The 17,776-nt window shown below is 44.3% G+C and overlaps 1 long non-coding RNA gene across 1 annotated transcript in view; it reads left to right on the top strand.

Moving 5' to 3' along the window:
• LOC113595951 (uncharacterized) overlaps window positions 1–15,836 on the top strand; it is a 59,031-nt gene extending 43,195 nt beyond the window's left edge. The window contains exon 3 of the long non-coding RNA XR_003416630.2: window positions 15,641–15,836. This is a non-coding gene — a long non-coding RNA (uncharacterized LOC113595951). The remainder of the gene's footprint in view (window positions 1–15,640) is intronic.
• The last annotated feature ends 1,940 nt before the right edge of the window (window positions 15,837–17,776 follow it).

Below are 17,776 nucleotides of genomic sequence, written 5' to 3'. Positions count from 1 at the left end.
AAAACAATAAAGAAGCATTTACCGGAACTGAAGGACTTGAGGTTCCAGATTGAAAGGGTCTTTCAAATGCCCATAAAAAAGGACGAAAAGAGACCCACCAAGACACATCATCATGAAATTTTGAAACACTGGACAAAGAGATCTTAAAATCAGAGAGAGAGAGAGAGAGAGAGAGAGAGAGAGAGAAGGGAGAGAAACATAAAAATCATATATAAAGGATGAGCGATCAGATTTGGCTTTAAGAGAAGCCAAGAAAGAGGAAGGCATGGGACTGCTCACATAGGAATCTGACCCAGGGGAGAGGTGGAGGGGATCCTCAGGGTGAGGGTGATGGGAGAGTCCAGGGGACAGCCATGCACTAGATGCAGAAGGAAACGGTTCCGATTGAAGCACCGTGACTGCAAAGACCTAGCCAGGGCTGCCGCCATTATTACCCTGTTACCTTCATGCTAACCTTAAACCAAGGGTGAAATGCCCAGAGAGTCCAGCCCGAGGTTTTCACCGTGCTCACCTTATTTTGACCACATGTTGGTGATGTTCCTACTCATTCCCGCATGCCCCGCTGCCTGACGCGCTGCATATATCATCTAGAAATGCTGGAGGGGAAGTCGTGGCGACCAGAAAAGACAGAACGGCCTCTCCCTCTGGCCAAATACTTAAAACCTGGTCCATGCCATGGTGCTGCCACACGTCTCAGCTGTGCTGAGCCTGATGCCCAAGGTTACTCATCCCTTACTCAGTGATTTTCCCATCAAAGGCTTTTGTAAATGCTCAGGGAAGCTGAAGTCAGACAACGGCCTGGAGACTGTTCAGTTTAGCTTCTCCCCACAGCCTTCTTCCAGCAGTGGTGGTTTTAGCCTCTCCTTATAGTCCCAGATTGCAGCTCGCTGCTCCGATTTTCAAAACTTAGCAATATTTAGGGATGCGTGTGTGGGTGGAAAGCTAAAGAGGGCAAATGGGAATGGTCAACACGAAAGCCATCACAGTGGTTACTGCTGGGGGTAGAGAAGAGACTACTATTTGAGGAGGAGTAAACAGAGCTCTGGAAGGACTGGCCATTCTTTATATCTCCAACTGGCCCGAGGACTGTCTGCCCTATCATTATATTTAAATGGCACAAGTGATTTTACTTCCTCTTCTATTTGCATGGTGCATGTCACAACAAACCATTTAAAAATCAGGTGCTGTTACTCAATAAAAGGGGAAAGGAACGTGGAAAGCAGAAATAAGAGATGTTCATCCAGAATCGTTGGAAAATGAAAGGACAGGGGAAAACATTTGCATCTGGCCTCTTTGTTGCAAGGAACAGACTTGTTCAATTCAACTCAAGAAAGGAAAGGGGTTGTTTTGAGCCAACATGTGGAATGGACTGGAAAGATAAAACTCAGGCAGGTTTTGACTCTCCCTAGAGGCATCTCTGGGTCTCTGCTGCGTTTCCTATTGGCCATATAGTAAACCTCCCCAAAATTCATTGGTTTAAAACGACAATCACCATTTATTTATTGGCTCTTGATGCTGTAATTGGGGAAGGGATTGGCAGGAATGGCTCATTTCTGCTCCATGAAGTGTTGATGGGCCAGCGTGACTGGGGCTGGAGGAGGTGGATAGCTTCACTCACATGTCTGGCTCCTCAGCTAAGGTGTCCAGAAGAGCTAGGGGTTGGCCAGGTCAATCTTTGCAGCAAGGCTCCTTTACATGGTGGGTCAGGGCTCCAAGAGAGGCAGATCAGGAGCTGTCAGGCCCCTTAAGCACTAGGTCTAGAACTGGCACCATGTCACCGCCACTGCATTTTGTTCTAAGCAAGTCCATTTGGTGAGGAGGAGAAACAGATTTCACCTCCTGATGGGAGAAGCGGCATGTTCTCCCATAGATGGGAAGAGTACTTGGCAGCTGTTTTTGCAAACAATTTGCCGTATCTTTTCCCCTACCCCAGAATTTTGGATCGCGTATAATTTTCATTTGCTATTGCCTTAACTTCACTCATGATTTCCTGTCACCTCCAACCTTCCTGCTAACTAGCAAATACTTTTTGTGTTTTGGGGCTCAAATGCCTAAGAACTGCTTGGTTCGGTTCATCTTTTTGTTCCATGTGAGTGGTCAAACGTCAGATGCCAACCTATTTTTGTCCTCAAGTTTTAGTTTGAAAAACATTAAGTCTTCAGAATAGTGGCAAGAATAATACACTGAATGGCTATACGCCCTGCACCTGGATTCACCAATCTTAACATTTGCCACATTTGCTTGATCATACTTTCTCTTTCTAGGAGTATGCGTATGGAGTTGGTTGGAGACATCATGACATTTTACCCTTGAATATTTTAGCATATATCTCCTAAGAACAAGGCATTCTCTTACATAACCACAGTCAAATGATCACACTCACGAGATTTAACAGTTACATACGATTGTAACCTAATGTACTACCCACATTCATATTTCCGCAGTTGCCCCAGTAATGTCTTTTATATATGATTTTTTAATCCCTTATTGAAACTATGATGACATGTAGAAATTATGTCTCCGCACGTGTCTCCTCAATGTACTTTTATTTAGACAAGTTTCCTGGCTGTCTTTCATCTTTTATGACGTTGACTTTTTTGGAAAGCCTAGGCCAGTTGTTTACACAGCGTCTTCCGACTTTGGATTTGCATAATTATTTCCTCATGGCTAGATTCAGCTTAACTCTCTGTGGTAGGAACAGGTGATGTTGTGTGGCCAGCCGGTTGACTGGCTACTTTTGACAGTTGCTGGATCATCGTCTATCTGTGCTCACTCCCACTGTCCCTTTCCCCACTCCCCTCCCCCGTCCTATCCCAGGTTCCTTAGTCCTGAGACCTGTGGGTGAGTTTGGCCAAGAGAAGGCAATGGTGGATGACTGGAGAGTAGGAGAAAGGGAAAGACTGGAATCTTTCTCCTGTTTCTGTGTTCCTGTGAGGTCTCTGTGTCTACTCCTGTGAGTCTCCTGCTCCCTCCAAACAGACCCTCCCGTGCGTTTCAGGCTCCCTGGACATCCTCCTCCTTGGTTCTGGCTCCTGGCTGGCCCCAACTTCTGTGCTCCGATAAAACCCCCCTCTCATGCTGCCCCTTCAGCCCTGGGGAGGCAGTGTCTTCCGGCTGCTTCTAACCTCACCATCCTGTGGTTGGCCCCTCAGCTTTTCCACTTCCTGCGTAACCAATTTTCTTTATTTGGAGCGAAGGGCCCAGAGTGGTGTCTGTTTTCCTGACTAAACCCTGACTAATGCCGATAGGGTGCTCATTCTTGGTCTAATCTGAGTGACGTGTGGAATGGGGTTGCATGGAATCAGCTACGGCAGCATTAGCAGTAGGGGCCCCAAGAGGGGAGAGTCCTTTAGAAGGAGGAGTGAGCACAGTAGCCCCCTTCCTGTGTAGGCAAAGGCAACATCTCTGGGTGGTAGAATTTTGGATGAATTTTATAGTATTTCTTCTTCTTTTTGTGTTTACCCCAAATAACCTACGTTTTCTACGATGGAAATGGATTGTTTGGGCATGGAGAAAAAAATTGCCAGCATGCCACATTTGGGAAACAAGTGAACAAGAACGGTCAACACGTTGTGCGTAACAAGATCCGTCAGAAAATACGGAAGCCGCTAACCCCCAAGAAATCACTTGGTCCCTGAATCTTTCTCCAGTTTTACTGAGGTATAATTAACAAATAAAATTATGATATATTTAGATTTCTTAGAATTTTATTTGAGAGAGGGAGAGAGAGAGAGAGAGAGAGACAGTGTGAGTGGGGGAGGGGCAGAGAGAGAGAGGGAGAGAGGATCCCAAGCAGGCTCCATGCCGCCAGCACAGAGCCTGATGTGGGGCTTGAACTCATGAAACCATGAGATCATGACCTGAGCCAAAACCAAGAGTCGGACCCTTAACTGGGCAAGCCCCCCAGGAGCCGCATAATTGTGATATATTTAAAGCACCCGTGATGATTTTATATACACACACTGTGAAAGATTTTCTGCAATTGGGTTGATGAACACATCCAACACCTCACATACTTACCTTTATTTATTTATTCGTTCTTAGTACAAACACTTAAGTTCTACTCTCTTAGCATATTTCAGTGACACAATTCAATATCGTCAACTCTAGTCACCACGTTCTCTGTCAGGTCTTCAGCCCTTACTGATGTTATAACCAAAAGCGTGTACCCTTTACCGACCTGTCCCCTCTTGTCCCAACCCCCAGCCGCTGGCATCCACCATTCTCCTCTGTTTTTGTGAATTTGACTTTAAAAAAAATATTTTTTTTAATTTCACATATAAGTGATAGCAAGCAGTATTTGTCTTTCTCTTCCTGACTCCCCAAGTCTTTTAAATAAAAAATGATAATTCGGGGTGGCTCGGTGGCTCAGTTGGTTGGGCGTCGAACTTGGCTCAGGTCAAGATCTCGTGGTCCGTGAGTTTGAGCCTCGAGTCCGGCTCTGCACTGACAGCAAGGAGCCTGCTTTGGATTCTCTCTCTCCCTCTCTCCCTCTGCCTCTTCCCTGCTCGCAGGTGTTCTCTCTCTCTCTCTCTCAAAAATAAACAAACATTTAAAAAAATTTAGGGACCCCTGGGTGGCTCAGTCAATTAAGCATCTGGCTTCGGCTCAGGTCATGATCTCCTGGTTCCTGGGTTCGAGCTCTGTGCGGACAGCTCAGAGCCTGGAGCCTGCTTCGGATTCTGCATCTCCCTCTCTCTCTGCCCCTCCCCCACTTGTGCTCTGTCTCTCTCTCTCTCTCAAAAATAAATAAACATAAATAAAAAAATAAGAGAGTCAGTATAAGATCTAGAAGAGTAACAAGAAATTTCTCTTGTGAGATTTATACAAAATGCTTATACTCTTCTGTTTATGTGATGTAGTTCATAATACACTTTAATAATTTTAAAAAGCTGGTGCTGGAATCCCAAAAGGGGCAAATGGCTCAATTGTGGAGGGAGATTTCCCCACAACCCCCCGGGCCCACGAAGGAACAAGTCTGTAGTGACGAGGAGAAAACCTTGCTGGCTCATATGGGTGTATTTACGTTTAACAGGTGACTTGTGCGATCGTTTCTAAGTATTGGAGGTGTGTTTCCATGTTTTACTACTTAATCAAATAACCTGAGGGGTTTGGGAAGATGTATTAACTGAGAGGCGGAAGGATTCATAGGGATAGTAAAATAGCTAAGTTGTGGGTTCGACACATGAGAAAATGAGTAGAAAGGCACAAGAAACGGCAGTGGAAAGATTAAATAGGACCCAAGGCTAAAATAAGATAAAATTGCATGGAGCGCCTGGGTGGCTCAGTTGGTTAAGCATCCGACTTCGGCTCAGGTCGTGATCTCGCAGTCCGTGAGTTCGAGCCCCGCGTCGGGCTCTGTGCTGACAGCTCAGAGCCTGGAGCCTGTTTCAGATTCTGTGTCTCCCTCTCTCTCTCTGCTCCTCCCCCACTCACATTCTCTCTCTCTTAAAAATAAACATTAAAAAAATTTTTTTAATAAAAAAATAAAAATAAAACCGCATGAACGAAGACAGGAACCATTGGAAATCAAATGAACTATTGGAAATGAGAAGAGCAAAAAATAAGTAAATAAAATCACAGGGTTCGTCAGGTAGGGCCGGGCTGGACCAGTCAACAAGCAGTTCTCACAGGAGAGCCTGGCAGAGAAAATTCGCTTGGCAAGTAAGAAGCCAAGACAAGCCTGCTTCTGCCTTTCATCTAATCCAGTACAGTCTGGTGCAAAGAGTCTGGAAGAATCAAAAGACACTTTCCTAGATGCTTGACTGTTGCAATGACCATCCACGGGTCATTGCAACAGGCTTTTGACTTCAAGCTGCTACTACCCGCCAAGGCCTGAGTTTAGCCGTGGTCTAATCACTGCTCTCTCGAGTGTATTCACTGGACGCCCAAGGTGCTGTGTGTAGGAAGGATAAGATCGGTAATAATGTTGCCTGAAGGGAAGCATACGGGTCAGCGAGTGAAACAAGTTGACATCTTACCACGAATTAGTTACGATGACCTCTGGGTAGTGCGCATCTAACGTTGTTGCAAGTTTACGAGTGTAGAGGAAAGTATCCAGTCAGAGTTACACCTGATTGTCTTTCCCGCCCACACTGAGCAAAGAATGTGTGTTGAAGAAGCATCCTGGCCCCTGGGGGTTTCCTTCTCCGCGGACAGACAGGGACAACGTGATCCGGGCTGCGCAGTCCGTAGGCTGGAAGGTTTGGAAGGTGCTGGTGTGGTTCCTGGCCGAGATCTCTTGATTCATTCATTGTTCTACTGCGTTTACCTTCTCCCAACTTTGATCCCGAGTGAATGTGTCACTAGGGCCACATCTACTTTTTGAAAGAGATTTCATGGAAGTTACCCCGCTCTAATGACATCTTCCTGACACATCAGGAAAAGTTGAGCAAACTGGTCCAGAAGGAGAGGCAGAGTCCAGGACCTGAGTGCTGGACCTGTCCTACGAGCGTCCCCAGCTAGTGCCAAAGCCCGCGAATCACATTCTGGCTCACTCTTGGTATAGTACGTTCTATGGGTGTGAGCAAATGTGTAATGACACGTGTCCACCATCATGGTAGCATACCGAGTATTTTCACTGCCCTGGGAGTCGTCTGTGTGCTACTTGTTCATCCCTGCGCCCCCCAGCCCCGGGCACCCACTGATGTTTTCATTTCTCCAGAGCGTCGCCTTCCCCAGAATGTCGTATGGGTGGCGTCCTTCGGTGTGTAGCCTGGAGACTGGCTTCTTTCTCTTAGTAACACGCGGGTAAGGTTCTTCATGTCTTTTTGTGCCTTCACAGCTCAGGCAGGTTTAGCGCCGAACAATATCCCCTTGTCTGGTTGTGCCAGTTTGCTTATCCACACTGCCCGTATGGCCTTGATGTCTGGGGTCGGGAATGTCCCCTCCATCTTCTATCCTGTCTCTCCTACATCCTGCATCTCTAGAGCTGGAGAAAGTTTCACAAGCAGAAGTGAGACATAGCGCTATGAGACAGCGCTTGCTGGGGAGGGAACCAGTGAGCTGGCACGTTCGGGGAGACCTGATCTGCCATCAGGGACTTTGAAAGAAGGGTAAAGAGGGATCCTGGCCTAAGGCACGGTGTTCCTCTCCACAGGCAGGTGCACGGAGATCCAGGAATCTCCACCCCCCCCCGCCCCCCCGCCCCCCCGCCCTCCACTGAGCTGATGCTCTGATGGGCCTTGGTCTCACTGCTGCCTCCTCATGGTCTCATTTTGGGATTCCCGGGGCTCAAGGCGACCAGCCTGGGACTCACTTACGCAGGTGCACAGGCCTTGGGAAGTGGGAGGGTGGGAAAGGGAGGATCCACCCGGACGGGCGTCCAGCCCTTAGCGGACCTACACGGCCCTGGGCCATTGTACTCGCACCTGCTGTGCTGCTTCGCAAGCCTTTGAACACAGCAGCCATGGAAGTTTGCAAGGAAAACCAAATCAAGTTAAAGGCTTCGTTTCCGCTGGCAAGCAGGCAGGGGCCAAGCCGTGTTGTCCAGCTCTTAGGAAGGAGGGCATGACCTGTCCTAGAGCAAAGTCAAAGTGGCTTGGGTGAAGAATACCCAGAGGCAGAGAGAATTCAGCACAGAGGGAAGGAGCCATACCAACAGGGGTGGTGACAAAGCTTCAATCATGGCGGAGGGGTGGTGTGTGGGGGGGGGGGGGTGGCTGGCAGGACGGGAAAGGGCAGACAGTCCTAGGAGTGTTTGGATGGCTGTGTCCGCAAAGTTGCAAGTGTGGGGCCGAGAGCAGGTGGGACGGGCAGGAGGGAGCCAACTTCCACTTTCTCTTGTCTTTCCATTTCTCTTCCCTTTTCCCCCGGGGCAGATACGTCTCCGTCATCCCCTTCCATTTACTATTGCAGCGTAAGCTTTTTCCGCGTCGCCAAGAGTTTTCTTGATAAACTTCGCAGTGCGGAATGTATTTTGATTGCAGAGAATTTGCAGAGGCAGTCGAGAGAGTTTGCGCACGCCCCCCACCCGACGTGTTCCCAACATCGTACCTTCTTACATCGCTGTGTCCGCGTGTCAGAACTGAGGAATGGCCGTTGGTACCTTACGATTAGCCAAGCTCCAGAATTTGTGCGGATTTTTACCAGTTTTTCCCATTTATATCCTTTGTAAATTCACGATCCAGCCCGGGACAACCACATCGAATGTTCTTGTTATGAGTCCTTAGTCCCTGTGACAGCTTCTTAGCGGTTCCTTATTTGTCGTGACCTTGAGAGTTTGAGGGAGCCCCTGGTTTGAAGTATTTGTAGAATGTCTCTTAAAGTGGGTTTTTGTCTGATATGTCCTCGTGATTAGACTGGGGTTATATGTTTTTGGAAAGACCACCACAGAGGTGGTCCCATCATATCAGAGGATACGTGATGTCCGTGTGATCTTACTGGTGATGTGCCCTTGGTCACTCGGGTAAGGCAGCCCTAGCCAGGTTTCTCCACTGCAAGGTTACTATTTCCCCTTTCCTGACTCTCTTCTGCGCACATCAGTCACTAGGTCCAGCCCATACTCAAAAAGAGGTGAAGGAAATATGCTCCTTTTCGTGGAGAGGGTAGTCTCTTCATAAATTATTTGGCGTCCTGTAAGCAACGTCTGTTTCTTCTCCTCAGCTATGTCTTTACGGAATCACTTATTTATATCAGTAAGTATTCTTATCTTACACTTTGGGTTACAATCTAACCCTTCATCGTTTACTTTGTTGCCGAAATTGTCGTAGCTCTGGCCATTGGTGGCCTCTTCAAGGTTGGCTCCCGTGTTCCCCGGGACATGCCCCAGCCTTTTACTTATTTTTAGTTTTTAAGCACTTCTTTTCTTCTCCCACTATGAGATGCCCCGGGCCCATCTTGCATTTCCTGTGCCCCAGCCCCAGAGTCTTGGATGGGAGGATGATGTCGGGAAGCATGGTTTCCATACCTGTTGTTCTCATCCGTCTGTTCCATTCAGTAGAGTATAACGACTGGTCCAACCATTACGAATTTTACATTTAGGAGGAATTCTTTTTCGTGGTTAAAAAAAAAAAATCATTTTGCAAATAAAGTAAATTTTTTCTGGGAAGTAAATTTCCAGGAGGAGAATTAGTGGGGGGAAAGGTCGTGTATATTTATTATGTTTCTAGATACTGACAGACACACTGCTCCCATATTATGGTACCAATGCATGCCATCTCCAAGGATTTAGAAATGTACTAGTTCCCCTTCAATGTTTAGAATGAGTAGCAGGGTGTGGAATGAAAACTCTTCTTCCCGTCACTGTTGTTTTAATTCCCCCCTCCCCACACCCCTTCCTGGAGACCATGATATTCGTTTCTTGTGTATTCTTTTAGAATTTCTTTATGCACAAATAAGCGAAATGAATGCATGTGAGAGAGACCAAACTAAGCATACTGTTCTTAAAAAAATTTTTCTTTAATGTTTATTTTTGAAAGAGGCAGAGTATGGGTGGGGCAGGGGCAGATAGAGAGGGAGACGCAGACTCTGAAGCAGCCTCCAGGCTCTGAGGATACAGACATCTTGCCCCGTAGAGGGGACTAGTCTCGTGGGGGACACAAGAACCGAAAAGTACACGCGGCGGTGTGTGTATGAAGAAATAGCTCTGCTTATGGGACCGAGGGGCATAGAGCAGGGGGAGCAGAAAGGCTTCTGAGTCTGGATATCGGAGCAGGCTCCTGGTAGGTTGGCTGGACGGAGGAGAGCCAGGGAGAGGGCGGGCGTCGCAGGCAAAGAGGCAGCAAGGGCTGCCGTGAGCTGGTGAAACTTCACGGGAATTCATGAGCCTGGGCCGGGAGGGGACGAGGGGTGTGGCTGCAAAGAAAACGGAAGGCCCCCGAGAAGACCCCGGAGTGCTGGCGAGCTCAGAGAAAGAAGGGCAGCAGAGATACGGGCGGGGGAGTGTGAGGGAGATGCTAAGGAAGTGGAACGAGCACGACTTTCTGACTCAGCTGGTGGTCTTAGGGGGAGAGAGGAGAGCACGACGAGGGGGAGGCAGAGGAGAAGGAGAGAGAGGGGGGCGGACTGCTCCAGTACGACCCCCCGGTTCTCAGCTGGGACACCGGGGTATATGACAGCATCAGCTCCTGAATGCGGGACGCTTAGGAGAGGAAAGGTCGGGAAACGTGATACGCTTGGTCCTCGACCATCCCCGCTTCGTGAAGTGCCTCCGGGAACTGGGGAAGAGCACCCCGCGGCCCCCTGCTTTGCACTGTCCCCTGTGCACAGTTAATTACTGTCTGTTGAACGACTTTCTGAATGCACGAGTGAATGTTTGGTAACGGGAACACAGCGGTGAGCATCCCCTGAACCCCTCCCCTGGGAGCTTGTTGTCCGAGGGGGCGAACCATGCAGAGACAGCCAGTGAAACAGCGTATTACATGAGGTTGGAAGTGAGGGCAGTTACGACCCAGGGGAAGGAGACAGTCCTCTGGTGAGTTTTAAGGGACATATGTAAGATGGAGAAGAGGAAAAGACATTTCAGTAAGAAAGGAGGCTTTTTTTTCGAGAGAGAGAGAGAGACAGTGCATGAAATGCCAGGAGCACCAAAAGATATACATATGTTGTCCAGTGTAATTAATTTATTCACTTAAAGGATTTGATTAACTATTGATTGGAAGGAAACAATCATAATAACCATTTTTTCCATATTTTAACAAACTTGGGACTTAAAACTTCCGACTTAGTAAAAAGTTGTTTTCTGGTTTGCTGAGAGAATTTATGTCTATTTTGAATGCTTTTAGTTTTATAGGAAAATTTACAGTTAGATTTTTGATGAAAAATGTCAGTGTAGGGGCGCCCGGGTGGCTCAGGCAGTTAAGTGTCCAACTCTTGCTTTCAGCTCAGGTCGTGATCTCAGGGCCATGAGGTAGAGCCCTGTGTAGGGCTCTGCTGTCATAGCACGGAGCCTGCTTGGGATTCTCTCTCTGTCTCTCTGTCTCTCTCTCTCTCTCTCTGCTCTTCCCCTCCTTGCACACATTTCCGCATGCACACACATAATCTCTCTCAAAATAAATAAAACTTTTTAAAAAGTCAATGTAAATACATGAACAAAGAGAAATGCAACTGATGGTTTCTAATTCAGGAAAAAAGGGGGGGAAGCTCACTCTAAAAACATGGCAAATTAAGCAGAAAACAGAATAAAAAGCAAATAAAAGGTGGCAAAGCATTATACTCATTAGAAGATGGAGAAATAAGTCTAAATGTATCAATTTTTCCAATACATACAAAATTACCTGCAAAAAGTTAGAGATGTCCCATTGGATTATAAAAATAAAATCTATGTATATGCTATTTGGAAGAGACTTCTGGAACAACACTGCACTGCAGTGCTGGGAAAAAAAAAAAAAAAAAAAAAAAGGATGGCGAAAGATATGTCCTGTAAAAACTGACCCAAAAGTGTGTGGTATAACCATTTTAACGTTTTATTTTTATTTTTTTATTTTTTGAGAGACAGCGCGAGCAGGGGAGGGGCAGAGAGAGAGAGGGAGACACAGAATCTGAAGCAGGCTCCAGGCTCTGAGCTGTCAGCACAGAGCCCGATACGGAGCTCCAACTCGTGAACCACAAAATCACGACCTGAGCTGAAGTCGGATGCTCAACCGACTGAGCCATCCAGGTGCCCCTGTTATAACAATTTTAATATCATGCAAAGTTGAAGGCAAGATAGCACTAATAAGGATTAAAAAAAAAGACACCGTGTAATGCCCGGAAGAACCATCACCAAAATAATATAACAATTATAAACTTGTATAGGCTCAACAGTCAAAATATACAAGGCAAAAACTAACAAAACTGGAAGGATCAATGGGTAAATCCTTAATCTCTGTGGGAGAATTTAGGCATGCCTCTTTGAGAATCTGGTAGGTTAAAGCAGATTTAAAAATCAAAAAAGCAACCTTATCTTAACCATAGCTAGCCTCCCGAGGTCCTGGAGACCTTGCTTTTTAAATATGCACAATTCTTCAGACTTACGCTATCCCTGACCCGGACTAACAACTATATAATCGGCTACTCCTCACAGACCTGGGGCAGCTCTTTCTGCTTACAGGTCCTGTCCCTGAGCTTTAATAAAAACACCTTTTTGCTCACACGCACACGCACACGCACACACACACACACGCATACATAATGCATAAATACATACATAAAATAAAAAATAAAAATAAAAATCAGTCACATAGGAGTTGATACTTCTTTAACATGGAAAAAATATATATACAAAGCCAACATCTTTCTTACTGGGGAAAAAATAGAGGCATTCCCACTAGTTATAGAGAAGCCAAAATGGTTCATTATCTTCATTATAATTTAACAGTGTGTTGGAGATATTAGCCAGCATGGCAGGTGGAGAGGGGTGACAGAAATTTAAAGATAGGAAGAAGTAAATTTATCTTTATTTGCAGATTATATCATACATATCTGGGGGGGGGGAAGTAAATGGAAAACAAAACATGAAATGGAAATTTAGTAAAGTAGCCAAATATGATATTAAACACAGAAATCAGAAGCCTTAATATAGAAAACAACACCTAGTAAGAAAAAAAAAAAAAAACAACAATGAGAGACCACACTTACAATACCAATAAAGAAAGAAAAATTACTAGGGATAAACTGAACGAGAAATTTACAAAACCAACGTGAGAAAATTACAAAACACTTTCCAAAGACAAAAGTCAGGCTTGACCAAGTGGAAAGACAGGTCACGTTTATGAACAGAAAGATTCAACGCCATGTTAATTCTCCTTAAGTTAATTTTAAAAGGTAATGCAGTCCTAATGTATGTACAGCTAATTTTGTTCTACACCTAAAAGACTGGTCATAACCTTGTTTTTGGAAGAACTAAGTAGCAAAAATACCCAGAAAATCTCTGAGAAAGGAGTGCAGTGGACCATAGTTATAGCCCAAATACTAAATACATTGTAAAGTCTCCATCGTCAAGATTGTGTTGGCGCACAAGTAAATAAATCAATGAGACATTGTACAAATATAGAAATAGATATAAAAGCATAAGACAGATTATATATATATATATATATATACATACAGATTTTATATATATATACAAATTTTATATATATATATACAGGTTATATATATATATATATATATACAGATTATATATATATATCTACATATATATATACATATATATATACATATATACATATATATATATATATATATGTAGATATATAATATATATCATCTACCCTTGTTGTGGAAAAGGACTTTTAAATAAGTAATGTTTGAGACATTTGGATAACCATATGGAAAAAAGGTAAAATTGGAACCATTCTTTAAACCATAAAGTAGGGAAATTTCGAAATGAGTCAAGTAACTACATGTGGAAAAAAAAAAAGAACAACCCAGTAACCAACACCCCCCGCCCCCATAAGTGGTAATAGAAAGTGTGGGTGAATTCTTTCACAACCTGGCAGTGGGAACACTTTTGTAACCACGAATAAACTCAGCAGCTGTAAAAAAGATGAACTTGACTTTGTAAATACAAAACAAAATAAGCAAACGAAGCTGTTACACAGCAAAACCCCACAAATGAAGTAAAAAGACAAGTGGTAAACTGGGAAATAATTAACAACTTTTGCCACAACAGGCTATTATCTTTAATATATACGGAGCTTTTAAATTTGAGAAGAAAAATACCAGTAACCCCGTAGGAAAAAAAAAAAAAACAAACGAGTGAAAGATATACACAGAGAGTTTATAGAAAAAGAAATTTAAATAGCCTTTAGCTATAGGAAAAGGTTTTCAGTCTTGCTCATAATAAGGGAAATGTGAATCAGAATTACACCAAGGTATCATTTCTCTCCTCTCAGATTTGCAAAGATCCAAAAGCTTGGCAACACTCTGTTGGCCCTCATGCATGTTGGTGTGTAGGCAAAATGGGAATGTGGCAATATGTAGCAAAATCATCCTTGAATTTGTCTTTTGAAACCAAATCCCACTTGTAGGTATCCCCAAAGTACTGGACAAAAATGAGAAATGACGTAAGCATAAAACTATCAATTGTAGCACTCCATGTAATCACAGAGGACTCAGAGGAAACCCAAATATCTTCAACAGGGGACTGGTTATAGATATGGAAATGTCAAAAGTAAAAATACAGAAAAATACAATATTAATAGCAGTAAAAAGGCTGACCTAATCTGAAGATCCACCAGGAAGATGTAGTAATTCTAGGGGCACCTGGGTGGCTCAATCGGTTAAGCTATTATCTTTAATACAACTTGGGCTCAGGTCACAATCTCACAGTTTGTGGGTTTGAGCCCCGCATCAGGCTCTGTGCTGATGGCTCAGAGCCTGGAGTCTGCCTCGTATTCTGTGTCTCCCTCTCTCTCTGTCCCTCCCCCCGTTCCCACTCTGTCTCTCGCTCTCAAAAGTAAATAAATATTTAAAAGTGTTTTAAAAAGAAGATATAGTAATTCTAAATTTGCTTTGTACAAACTAATAACATAGTCTGAGAATAGGTAATGCAAAAATTGGCATAAGTATAATGAAAAAGAGACACGTCCTCTGTTTTACAAAGAAATTACATCACACCGATCTCAGTAACTGATGCAACAAGTAGACAGAAAATCCATGAGGTTATAGAAAATCTGGATGATATAATTAACCAATTTGACCTAAAACACATTATATCCAAGTGCACGTAGAACATTTCCCATAATTGATCAAATAAGGGCATAAAGTAAACCGCAGTAAACCTCAAGGATTTTAAACGACGCTGAGTAACTTTTCTGACCACAATTGTCTTGTTTGAAATCAAATAATATAATTAGAAAATCTCCAATACATGGAAATGAAGCATTATACCAACAACAAAAAAAAAATCATCAAAAAACCATGGGTCTATAAAGAAATGAAGTGAAAATTAGAAAAGTATTTTAACTAAATGTAAATGAAAATATGTATCAAAACTTGCAATTAGAACCACGTTTAAAGGAAGACTTAGAACATTAAATGAAAATAGAAAAAAAAAAGCCCAGGCTCATAGCAGTCTTTTGAGCATCACCTCGTGAAGTTAGAAAAATAATAGCAAGTAAACTCAACGAAAGTAGAAATGAGCAAATAGTAATGAGAAGAAATTAATAAAATAGAAACAAACTCAAAACAGGGAATATTTAAAAAGCAAGAGTTAGTTATTTTAAAATACTGGTAAAATGTATAACACCCAGGCAAAACTTACACAGTAATGAAAATAAATATATTATTGCTAAATGCAACATAGGTGAATCTCACAAATGTTGAGCCAAAACAAAAGCAAAAAAACCAAAACAAAACAAAAAAACAGCCAGACCAAAAGAACACATACTGTGTGCTTCTAATAATACGAGACTATATACAGTATTAAAAGCAAAACTAACAGTTACCTTTGGAGACGCGATTGGAGAAGATGCCAAGAGGACTTTTGGGATGCTGGAAGTTTCTATTTCTTGAAAAAAGACTAGTCCCGTGGGTGTGTTCACCCTGTGATAAGTCACTGACCTGTGCACTTATGATCTGTGTGCTTTTCTGCACGTTACACAGCAGTAAGATTTTGCCAATAAGAGACACGAGTTATCAGAAGAGAGTTGCTTGACAGAATCAATGCCCCCCAAAGGAAATGAGAACAAACCTCTTTCTCCCATACTCTTTCTAGATGCCTGGGATGTGGACAAGATGCCTGGAGATTCAGAAACCATTTGTGATCATGAAGACAAAAGCCACAAAGGACATCAGCCTTGGACAGCCGAACACCTACACCTTATATGAGAAAAATAAGCCACTTGTCTACTGGAGCCATTCTTACTTGAAGCTGACTGCCACTTCAGCTATGGTTTAAGGATTCAAAACACTTTTTTAAGTAGGTTCCACGCATAGAGCCTGGCTGTGGGCTTTGAACTCACGACCCTGAGATCAAGATCTGAGCTGAGATCAAGAGTCCAATGCTCAACCCACTGAGCCACCCAGGCACCCTTCAATTTTTTTTTTCTTTTTTTAGAGTCGAAAAAGAAGTACACAATTTCAACATAGAGCAGGAGGGAGCAAATACCAAAAATTAATCCCGTCGGAAACACAGAAACAAGAACACATAGAAAACATTTTAAAATAAAACCAGTGAGACCAGCAAATCTCAAACAAAGCTTTGCTTATTTATTTTAGACAAAAACAAGAGAGCAAAACTAAACTGTATTAAGAAGGAATAAAAGAAGCACTACTCATACAGCATAGGTTTAAAAAAATAAATTGTAAGAATTGTGCGGCAAGGACAGAAAAGAGGGAGCGTCCTTGGAGTCCCTAATTTACAGCACCCACTGTTTGAACCTCATCCGTACCTGACGGTACTTGACTTAAGGAATTGGGATTATTGCTTTTATGCCAGCAAACCCAAAGAGTGGAAAAGGAGGCCCACCCGATCTGCAGGTGAGGCAGGGGGACCACACATTTCAATTGCGGGTTTGTTGCCCATGGTTTAAACGGAGAGCCACCTGGGGGCCAGCGACGGAACAACAGGGGCTGCTTCCGGCCGTCGTCGGGGGATCTGGGGAGACCCAGTGGTGTGGCCTCCAGCCTAGAGCTTTAGCCAAAAGAGAACCCTCGGCCCTCCCTCCCCCCCTCCTCCTGTTCCGTGGCCACCGCATCTCCCAGCTGCAGTGGAAGGGGTACCCGGGGAACGCCCATCCTGGAGTGGTGAAGGGCACCCACGGAGTAAGAGGGAAGAACTAAGAGTCAGCGTGAAGAAATCCGCCCAGGATTCCTGTAGGTGTTTTGAGCCTGGTGTCAAGGGGGAGAGAGATTGTTGATGGGAAGTTAGGGGGGTGTGGTCCACGTGGGGTCACCATTAACAGGTGTGCAGGCAACGGCCAGTTCCCCTGGGCAGATCGAGTAACCTCAAAGTGTGCTGTCAGGGAGGTTAGGGTACTTGCGGGGAAGGGGAGATTAGAGAGAGAGAGCGTTGAAGGAAAGGGGAGGCACAGGGAAACCCCACTGTGTCCCTTGTCCCGTAAGCTTATCCTCTCCTTCCCAAGCCCCACTCCTCTGTCTGGAGTCTCTCACTGCAGGTGTGCCCTAGGAGTGCCAGGCCCACCCACTCTCAGCCTCCAGAGCCCTTTTTGGACCTCAGTGACCCCTTTTCCAAACGTCTGCTTAATTTCTTCCTGTCCGCATCCCACTGTTACTCCACCTTCAACATGCCCACGCTCACAACCACGGACTCACCTTTCAATTTCCCACATTCCCTCCTCCTCTCCTGAAACGTCACTGGCCTTCAAGTTCTTCCAGTCTTTGCCTCACAGAGCCTCTCCAGAAGAACTTCTCAGTGACCAGTGCACACATTCTCAGGGCCTGTGACCTCTGCTGTCTCTTATTACCCATCCGAGAGGGCGAGTTCTGAGCTCAAACTCCACCTCCTGCTTGGTGAGACAGTGACTGGGAGCTAAAAGGTTGGCGGAACATGTTGGTTTCGATTGGTCATACGTGCCTGTTTCTACCTTATTAACTGTACTATGTCAACCTTATTTAAAAGCTGCAGACATTTGTGGAGAGCTGTGGGGCATCGATAAATGAAATGTTTAAGATGTTTTAGGGATTCAGACTTTATCTTTCCTGTTCTTTGCCATCCCACAGCCCTTTCCCCAGGCCAGGCTTTCATTTCCTCACATTGAGATGACAGCAGTAATTTCCAGATTGGTCCTTTGATCTCTACACTTTAAGATTTATCTTTTTTTTTTTTTAATTTTTTTTCAACGTTTTATTTTATTTTTGGGACAGAGAGAGACAGAGCATGAACGGGGGA

The sequence above is a fragment of the Acinonyx jubatus genome, chromosome E1, assembly GCF_027475565.1.
Source record: "Acinonyx jubatus isolate Ajub_Pintada_27869175 chromosome E1, VMU_Ajub_asm_v1.0, whole genome shotgun sequence".
Lineage (NCBI taxonomy): Eukaryota > Metazoa > Chordata > Mammalia > Carnivora > Felidae > Acinonyx > Acinonyx jubatus.
Note: the sequence above shows the minus strand (reverse complement) of the source record. Positions and strands in the feature narration are given on the sequence as shown.